Genomic DNA, 9,921 nt, shown 5'->3' with positions numbered 1-9,921 from the left:
GTTTTAAGAAGCCAGGTGTAATGAGAAAGCACCAGATGGTGGTGGTGTAGTTGCCAGAAACCGAAACCTCCCATCCCTATGCCCAGCACCCAGAATCTTCCCCTGGAAGGGACCTTGGCCTAGCTGGCAAACAAGAAGATGGGAACAAAGTATCGCAAGCAGACCATAGAAATGACTAGAAAACCAAACTGGGTTTTACTTTCCATTGGCATCTGAGCCGAGGCTGTAGTGTTTCTCCCACCAACCCCAACCAAGGGGCTTGAGCTAGAAATCTAAGGGTGTGTGTGTCGAAGGCCCCCTGTGATCCACACCTCCTTGTATTCATGTCCTTGGGTAGTCCTCTCCCACGGTGTCCAATGATTGGTCTCTGTGGTAGACAGAATTATGGCTTCCAAAGATTTCACGTCTTAATCCCTGGGACCTGTGAATATGTTATGCTACGTGGCAAGGGGGAATTAAGGTTGAGAATGGAATTAAAGTTGCTAATCAATGGACCTTCAGATGGGGGAGATTATCCTGGATTCCCTGGGTGGGCCCAATGTAATTATGAGTGGCTTTGAATGGGGAAGAGGGAAACAGAAGAGTCAGAACCAGAGAGAGTGCCTCATTAGAAAGACTCTGCTGGGCATTGCTGGCTTTGAACATGGAAGAAGGCATGAACCAAGAAATTCAAGCAGCCTCCAGAAGCTGGAGACAAGGAAATGAATTCTCCTCTCCACCTCCGAAATGAACGCAGCCCTGCCCCACCTTGGCTTTAGCCCACTGAGACCCATTTCAGACTTTTGACATCCAGAACTGTAAAATAGTAAGTTTGTGTTGTTTTAAGACACAAAGCTTGTGGTAGTTTGTTACAGGGGCAACAGAACACTTGGGATGAGGGTTAATAATACAGGATGCATTCAATAAATGTTTGTTAAATGGAATGAACAAAAGGTCTCTCTGCTCCAATAAATCCCCAGCTTTGTTTCACCTTAGAGTGAATCAAAACCCTTTGAAGACCCTCACAACCCTCAACCCACCATTCTAGCCCCGTTGGCTCCCCCACTCCTAGAAGAATCCATTTGGATGTCTTGCTTCAACTCAACTTGGCCATGCTCTTCTGTGCCTGTGTGTATTTTCATATGCTGTTCTTTCCTCTGGGACTCTCCTTCCCCTCCCCCACCCCCACTTGGGAACACCTCCTCACCCTTCAAGAGTGAGTTCAAATGTCACCTCCAGACGACCTTCCCTAGTTACTCAGGTAGTAACTTTCTATACTTCCCTGCGTCCTGACACTCATTACCTTGTGCCGTATCAAGCTGTCTGCCCCTCTGTCTCCGGCACCTCATAGAGGAGACCTCCACAGGCGGGGCAGGTACCCTCGTCATCCTTGCATGCATTTGGGATAAGGAGTCCGGGGAGGGAACCATACTCCCAAAGACTACAAACTAGCCCAAGCATCCTGGTGTTTTCCTTCTTTGAACTCTCTTCCAGACATTCAGTTCATCTCTGAGTCACCTCTTAAAAAAAAAAAGACAAATGTAAGTAATGTTTTTTTGATTATAATAGTAATCCTCATCATTGTCTAGTGCGGAATCATGGAAATCTACCCACAAGAAAATAAATTCCCACCGAGACCAGCACTGTCATCCATAAACCCATCTGTCCCATCAAAATGAATAGCTAATGTTTCTCTAATTCTTACCCTGCTGCCGGAAACCAGGCTGAGCAGGTTTCATCATCAGCCCCATGTACAGATGGACAAACCGAGGCTGGGAATGTTCCATGGGAGAGCCCCAGTCTACACACTTGCGTTCTTCTGGGTCTGCGCCTGACATCATTAACAGCAACAGGGGTGTTTCCCTCTGTTCTTCATACGCTACATTTGGGGGTTTTTCATCCCTAATTATCATGAGCTCCTATCTCTCGTATTAGGAGCTTGAAAAGCAAAGATAAAGACTTGAATGGAAGATGTATGCCACAGGAAGCAAACTCAGAGACCTCTAGGGGCCAGGCCCAGTCCATAACAATTATGTTACTACACTTGATCTTAGCCAAAAGGCCGAGAAGCGATGCACAGTCCATAATTGGTGACAGGGCCTCGGGGAAGTAGTTTTTCCCAGTTTACAGCTGAGCTTTTAATAACATGTTGGTGTTGGCGGTGTTTTACCATATGTAAGTTTGAATTGTTATGTCACCAAATCCATCGCTTTTTCCTCATTTTTCTTTTCTGGGTTTCCTTCTAGGCTTTGCAAGCCCTTCTTCCCTCCCAGGTCATAATACTGCCCCCTCCTCTTGTCCTCCAGTTGTTTCATGGTTTTATTTTTCCTATGTAAAAATTGTAAAGCTAACCGACCTTTTTTTCCCACTGATTTTATTTATTTTTTTAGATGTATTTATTTGAGAGAGAGAGCGAGCACGAGCAGGAAGGGCAGAGGGAGAGGGAGACACAAGCGCAGAGCCCAGTGTGGGGCTCCACATGGAGCTGGATCCCACCACCCCGAGACCATGACCTGAGCTGAAACCGAGAGTCAGACAGCTGACTGCGCCACCCAGGAGCCGCAAAAGCTCACCGATCTTTTAAAATATTTGAGGTGAGATTTTACTTTTCCTAAACAAAAAGTCAATGTCTCCATGCTTTTGTTAATGCATTTCACCACCAATCTGAAAAGCCATGTTTTTAAAGAAAAAAAAATTTTATTGTGGAAAATGTCAAATTATGCAAAGGTATTATGATGGTATCATGATTCCCCCAATACCTATCTCCAGACTTCAACACTTATCAATATAAGGCCACCTTTTAAAAAATTGTGGCAAGGGGAGCCTGGGTGGCTCAGTCGTTAAGCGTCTGCCTTCGGCTCAGGTCATGATCCCAGGGTCCGGGGATCGAGCCCCGCATCAGGCTCCCTGCTCCTGGGGAAGCCTGCTTCTTCTCCCTCTCCCACTCCCCCTGCTTGTGTTCCCTCTCTCGCTGTGTGTCTCTATCTCTCTCAAATAAATAAATAAATCTTAAAAAAAAATAAAAATAAAAAAAATTGTGGCAAAATACACGTAACATAAAACCTAGCATCTTAACCACTCTGAAGTGTACTACAGTTCTGTCGTGTTAAGCGCCTCCATGCTGTTGTGCAAACTGCCTCCCAGGAAGCTGTGTTTTTATATTTTACAGCCTTATGTATCTGGACTGGTTCTGGTTTCATTCATCTCTTTATTTAGAACTGTACTACCCACTGTGCTGGCTTTGCTTATTGATTTTAGAAATTATAATATTTATAAAAAGGGACTCTTGAGTGGCTGAGTCGGTTGAATGTCCAACTCTTAGTTCCAGCTATGGTCATGGTCTCAGGATCCTGGGATTGAGCCCCATGTTGGGCTCCACGCTCAGTGCAGAGTCTGCTTGGGATTCTTTCTCTCCTCTCCCTCTGCCTCTCCCCATGCTCGTTCTCTCTTTCTAAAAATGAATAAATAAATCTTTTAAAAAATTATAAAAGTATGCCTCTTTGGGCACACAGATCTATAGATTTATATTATATATTCATATATATATATATATATATATTCATTCATGTGATCATCACCACAAACAAAACACTTCCATCACCCTGGCAAACTCCCTCAGACTGCCCCTTTCTAGTCTTTCTCCTCCACTCACGAAGTGGCCACCGATCTGTTCTTCATCAACATAGTTTTGTCTTTTTCAGAACGTCATATACAGGGAATCATATAGTTAGGAAGTTCTTCAGATTGGCTTTAATCACTCAGTATACTTGTCTTTGAAATTCATCCAAGTTGTTGCATTTTTCATCAGTGCGTTCCCCACTGCTGCAGAGGATGTCCCCTCGGGGCTGTCCCTCACAGAGCTGCTGTACCACAGTTTTGTTTTGTTTTTTTTTTTAAAGATTTATTTATTTGACAGAGAGAGACTCAGTGAGAGAGGGAACACAAGCAGGGGGAGTGGGAGAGGGAGAAGCAGGCTCTCTGCGGAGCAGGGAGCCTGATGCCAGACTCGACCCCAGGACCCTGGGACCGTGACCTGAGCTGAAGGCAGAGGCTTAACGACTGAGCCACCCAGGCGCCCTGTACCACAGTTTTAAGGGCTGTCACTTGAGAGTGGATTTTGATGTCTGCTTGGTAAGTTGCCTGCCCCCCAACATTGCTCTCGTTACATCGTTTTCCCAAAGTGTCTTGGCTGTTCTATATACTAATTCCTAGGTCTTCTGTGGTTTGGGTTGCTATTGTGAGCAATTCCTTCAGCCATCCCGTTATCCAAACTGGAAAACTCAGAGATACCCCAGGAACAAACTTGAAAACTGTGCGAGACCTTTGTAAAACTACACAGACAGATCTGAGGAAAGACTTTAATGCATGCTAAGACACATTTCTGGGTGTGAAGTCTCAACTATTGAAAAGGTAACTATCCTCTCCAAATTAATTGAGCTATTTTGTAGCCCTAACAGATTTCCGTCTTTTTCATCACTATTTTCAAATTAATGACATAAAATAAGTAATTTTTAAAAATTGTGTTAACCTCCTACCTATCATGGTTCCCGTTCCTTTTCTCTTTCCAAAAGCTGCCTTTGTAGTTCCTCTTTTCAGCTTGGCTTCACTGTAATCTGAGTATGTCTGGAGGATCCTGTGGCTGATCTTTAGAACAGCTGCATGTTCCAGAAGCGTTCTGTGGTAGGACAAAGTCACTCGGAAAGCCTGTTCTACCCTTTCCTCCCATCTTGTGAAATACCCCGAAGTGGCAGGAAGGGGATTTTAATCATGCCACCACTGGATGCTCTCCAGTCCCGCACCTTGTTACCGCCCCTCCCCTCCCCATACCTTGCTTTCTTTCAATGTTGCACTATTAGCGTGGTTATAATAATGACATCAGCTATTGTAGTACTAGAAAGTAAGGGGGAGAGGAAGGAGCTAGATGGGACATACACAAAGACAGGATTTTTTCAAGTAGGTCGGAAAGAAGGAGTTTGTACACACATACACGCATGGTATTTTACTGACCTGTCCTTTCAAATAAACAGCTCTTCTGATTTTACTAATTCTGTTCTGTGTCCTTTCCTTTCCCCAACTTCTGTTTGTAATTTTGTACATTTTATCCTTCTGCTTTTTTTTTGATTTTTGTTTTACTTTCCCTAATGTCTGGAGTTGAATGCATAGCTCACTTATTTTAAAATTGCTTGTTTATCAATAAAAGCATGTAAGGCTATGTGGCTTCCTCTGAACACCACCTTGGTGACATTCTCCAAAGCTGTGGATGGCTTCATGGGCATTCGGATGGCAAAGTCCCCTGTACTTAGAAAACCACCTGGGGGCACCTGGGTGGCTTAGTTGGTTGAGCACCCAACTCTTCTTTTTTAAGATTTTATTTATTTATTTTGGGGAGGGGGAAGAGGCAGAGCAAGAGGGAGAAAGTCTCAAGCACACAGAGCCCAACGTGGGGCTCGATCTCAGGACCCTGAGATCACGATGTGAGCTGAAACCAAGAGTCGGCTGCTTAACTGACTGCACCACCCAGGTGCCCCAATCCAACTCTTGATCTAAGGTCAACTCTTGATCTCAGTGTCATGAGTTCAAGCCCTGCATTGGACTCCACGCTGGGTGTGGAGCCTGGAGCCTACTTTAAAAAACAAAAAAGAGAAAGAAAACCATCTGGGTTACCTTGAGCCTGGAGGCCAGCTAGGGCCCTGCAGGCTGAGGCATGTCCCTCAAGTCCCCAGGGTGTTGTTCTGCCACCCCACCTTCAGGGAGATATGGGACCTGGATCCCCTTTGCAGGGACTTCCTCTTCTAATCCAAACACCTCTGATGAATGTCACAGGGACCAGCTATCAATGGGATGTTTCCTGTCCTTCCCAAAGCCTCTCTGAGCACCCACCCTCCCCCCAAAAAGCAAGTGGCAGGCCCTTTGGGCATTAATCCATTTACGGGGAGCTCAGGACTGGGGCAGATGGGTTGTGTGTGGCATTCCTTTCAACTTGGTCCAGACTGTCCAATATTTTTCAGAGTTTTATGTCATGAGACCTCTTTAAGTTCAACATAAATGGTAGAGGTTTTTTTTCCCCCCCTATACTATGAAGTTCTTTTGGTTGTGTATCTGGAAGCGTTTTTTCATCTGTGTTTTGATTTTAAAACATACATTCAGTCTCAGTAGGGACACTTAATGTGACAAAAACCTGACTCAAACTGGCTTAAGCCAGAAAAAGGGAAGTTACTGAAATTAACCAATATTCATAAATAGAGAATATTCATATTTACATGTCCTGCTGGGTTAGAGGTGCTGATGTCCTCAGATCCTGGCTCTTTCTGGTGTGTCCTTTGTTCCAGTCCCCTCTTCCCCCAACACGCAGCTCCAGACCCGACTCATTCACCTGCCCGGTCTGGTGCAGCTCGTCCTGGACCAATCATGAAATGGAATCCTCTGCATGGGGTCATGGATGCGGGGCTGTTAGAACAGCCGGTGTTCCATATGTGGTTTATATATGCCTACCCTCTTCCTAAAACACCTCTCTGATCACGGCCAGACATCTTTAAATCTTACTGTCCACCTCGCAGGGTGAAAAAACTCTTCCCCCTTAGCCTGGCTCTCTTGAACGACATTGGCTCCCAGAGTGCTCCCTTTCTCCCACACCCTGTGTTCCAGCCACAGCAAACTACACCCCCTTTCCAAACAAATGTGTCCTTTTGCTTCTCTGCTTTGGACACGCTGTTCCTTTTGCTGGGAATACCCTCTTCCCTCGTACTCATTCTTTAGGATCCTAAGTCATGCCCGGGAATCCCGCGTAGTTTGTTCACCTTCCCCGTGGGCTCCTGCTGGCCTCTGCATTCACACTTCTCCAGAACCCAGACAGGAATGAATCGTGTGGGATAGCCACCCCTTTAAGACCTCAGCACTGGACCCCTGAGGGCTAAGGCTTTGCCTCACCAATTTCCATACAGTGTCTAGAGTGTAAATAGGTGTTCTGTAAATGTCTGTTGGCACAATGTGTGGATGTGGTCAACTGTCCATGCCCTTTTGATGATTTTATGTTTTTGTGCACTATAGGTTCCTATTTGTTTTCAGTACCTTCATCTCTTTGTTGGAGGGCTGCACTGAGGCTTCCAGAACCGGCTTTTCCTGCGTACTCTAGAGAACCAGAAATGCTTAGAAGTTTTCATGCCCCGGGGACAGCCCTTAGTCAAAAGACCAAGGCAAGGGGTGGGGGGATGATACTCCAACTCCTTTGTCCTGAAGTGACCATTGTAGGTATGGCCCACACTGTCCCCAGAGCTCCCCTGGAGGGTTGAGCTACCTTTCAGCTCTGTAGCTTTACTCGATTACACACCCTTGCCTGACCCCCTTCCCCCCCCTCCTGTTCCTCCACTCCCCCCCCACCCCCCCCACCCCAGGGACACTTCCTAATAAACCACCTTCATGCAAACCCTTGTCTCAGGTCCCAAGAGTTGCTTCTGGGGAATCAAGCCTAAGACAGAGTTGATGACTCAATGAACAGAAGGAGACGAATAATGAATTCAGAAATCAATCACTATTTGTTGATCCCTAACAGCCTGGGAGGAACAGAGGCAGGAGAGCGCCCCCCCCACCCCTGCTGCCGCCCCGGGATGTATCTTCTTAAGGAGACAAGATTTGCATGTATAGGAAAGAACCAAGATGTAAGATGAGTGTAATGAAGAGTAAGCAGGTATACAGCTCAAGGAAGGAGGGATGGCTTTAGGCATGGGGGATGGGCGAGGGATGTCTGAGGCCGGTCAGACTTCCCAGGCAGAAGTGGGACTCAGTCTGAGCCTGGAGGGAAGGCTGAGACGGCACAGGAAGGAACCTGGTGACTGTAGCAGAGTGGCAAGACTAAAATGATGAGACTTGAAAGCCAGGGTGTGAAGACTGGGATCCATTCAAATGAGGCTGGACTTTATCTCATAAGGTGATTGGGAAGGGGGCAATCAACATTAGTTTATTCATTCAACAAACATTTATTGAGTGTAACATGCGGCACACCCAGACAGGACTGAGGTGCACTCTGGGAGGGGTGTTCTTTGAACTGTCTGTTCTGGCCACCAGAATTGTGACTGTATTAGTTGGATCCACCTATAATTTCCGGATTGATTTTTTTTCTTACGCCATTTTATCATGTGCGTGTATGTTTTTCTGATCGTAAAGCAGAACGTTATCATCATAAAACAAATCAAGCATTTGAAGGACTGTGCATGGTAGGAAAAGAAGTATCTTCTGTTCAAGAGAGAGGAGTGGAAATCTGCTAGAAGGGGGTTGGGCTGCACCTCACCCCATGGAAGCTTGTTGGACGTAGAAAGCCCCCATGTTGGGTTTGGCCTTGGGGTCCCCAGGAACAATTACGTGGAGGGGCACCTTCTCAATGTCAGGCACCTTCTGGGCTATGATTCTGGTTTTCTGCAAGCATTCGGTCAAGTTTTGTTCAAACATCTTTGTCATGCTTTGAAAGGAGATTAGCATTAAGGTGAAGCCTGTGTCTGTAGTTAAAATGGTGTGGGGACCACAGAACAGTCGGCTGAAGATGAACTGCAAAGTGCTGGGTTGGCAGCAATACAGTGCAAGAGACGAGCTGGTGGAAGTGGCAGGGGACATGGGAGTGAAGCTTCTAAGTATTCCTCAGAGAGCCCAGGATGGGAGTGAGGGAAGACTGCACTTTCTGCTATCTGGGAAAGCTGGGGATTGTAGTCATCGTATTATGAACAGTTAAAAAATGTGATTTTTAAAAAATTTTTTATTTTGCGAGGGAGAGAGAGAGCGCACAAGCTGGGGGGAGCAGCAGAGGCAGAGGGAGAAACAGGGAGCCTGCTGTAGGACTCGATCCCAGGACCCTGGGATCATGACCTGAGCTGAAGACAGACACCCTAAAAATGTGGTTTTATTTGGTAGGCGTGGGCTGGTGATGTCTGAAGCGCTCTTCCTCATATATGTTGTGTATTTTATTAGAGAATGTGAAGAGTGGTCCACAAAGGTCATGCCCATTTATAGAACCACCAATAGCCGACCACGCTACATCCTCACAAACACTGGGTTTACCCGATTCTATTCTTTGCCAGTTCAATAGGTGACATTGAACAAAAATTATTGTTTGTTTTCACTTAAACTTATTCATTAATAAGGTTGAACATCTTTGGTATATTTTTTAGTCATTTTTATTTTTTCTGGAATGTCCTCATTTGTTTATGTATTTCTTATTGATTTGTAAGAATTCTTTGTATATAAACAATATTACCTATTTTGTTTGACATATCTTGCAAGTGATATTCCCAGTAATTAAATAATTACCATGAGGATGTTTCTTTCAAGATTTGTAACAATTACTGCACTTCTTTTGGTAGCTAGAATTATTAAGTCCTTACCTTTAATTCTCTCTCTTTTTTTTTTAAAGATTTTATTTATTTATTTGACAGAGACACAGCAAGAGAGGGAACACAAGCAGGGGGAGTGGGGGAGGGAGAAGCAGACTTCCCACCGAGCAGGGAGCCCGATGTGGGACTTGATCCCAGGACCCTGGGATCATCACCTGAACCAAAGGCAGACGCTTAACGACCGAGCCACCCAGGCGCCCCTAATTCTCTTTAGACTTAGTCTGTGTTCATTGGAGTATAGTACTATACCAGTCCTTTCACACTCTTTCAAACTCTTCCATGCATCTGTTCTTCATTTTGGTTTATCTTCCAGTTGGCTGCTTTGTGCGTCCTCAAGTAAGTTTTTCCAGAATGAGTCACAGTATTCTAATACCTGAGTTCTTCCATATTTGAAAATCTCTATTGGTTTTCTTTACACAAGAATAATACTCCAATGGGATATAGAATTTAGCACTCTACTGATTGTTGATGTTGTTCTTGGCATTCCAGGCAGGGGAGAAAAAGTGGGATTGAGTAAAGAGAATGAAGAAAAGAAGTAGTGAATTGTGTGAATCAGAAATGAATG

General features: G+C 45.2%; 1 pseudogene; it reads right to left on the bottom strand.

The window, feature by feature from the left end:
* Nucleotides 1-1,848: 1,848 nt before the first annotated feature.
* Nucleotides 1,849-2,053, bottom strand: LOC112811411 (U2 spliceosomal RNA; annotated as a pseudogene).
* Nucleotides 2,054-9,921: the final 7,868 nt, after the last annotated feature.

This window comes from Callorhinus ursinus, unplaced genomic scaffold (genome assembly GCF_003265705.2).
Source record: "Callorhinus ursinus isolate GAN/ISIS: 27379988/994484 unplaced genomic scaffold, GSC_fseal_2.0 scaffold85, whole genome shotgun sequence".
In the NCBI taxonomy this organism is placed as follows: domain Eukaryota; kingdom Metazoa; phylum Chordata; class Mammalia; order Carnivora; family Otariidae; genus Callorhinus; species Callorhinus ursinus.
Note: the sequence above shows the minus strand (reverse complement) of the source record. Positions and strands in the feature narration are given on the sequence as shown.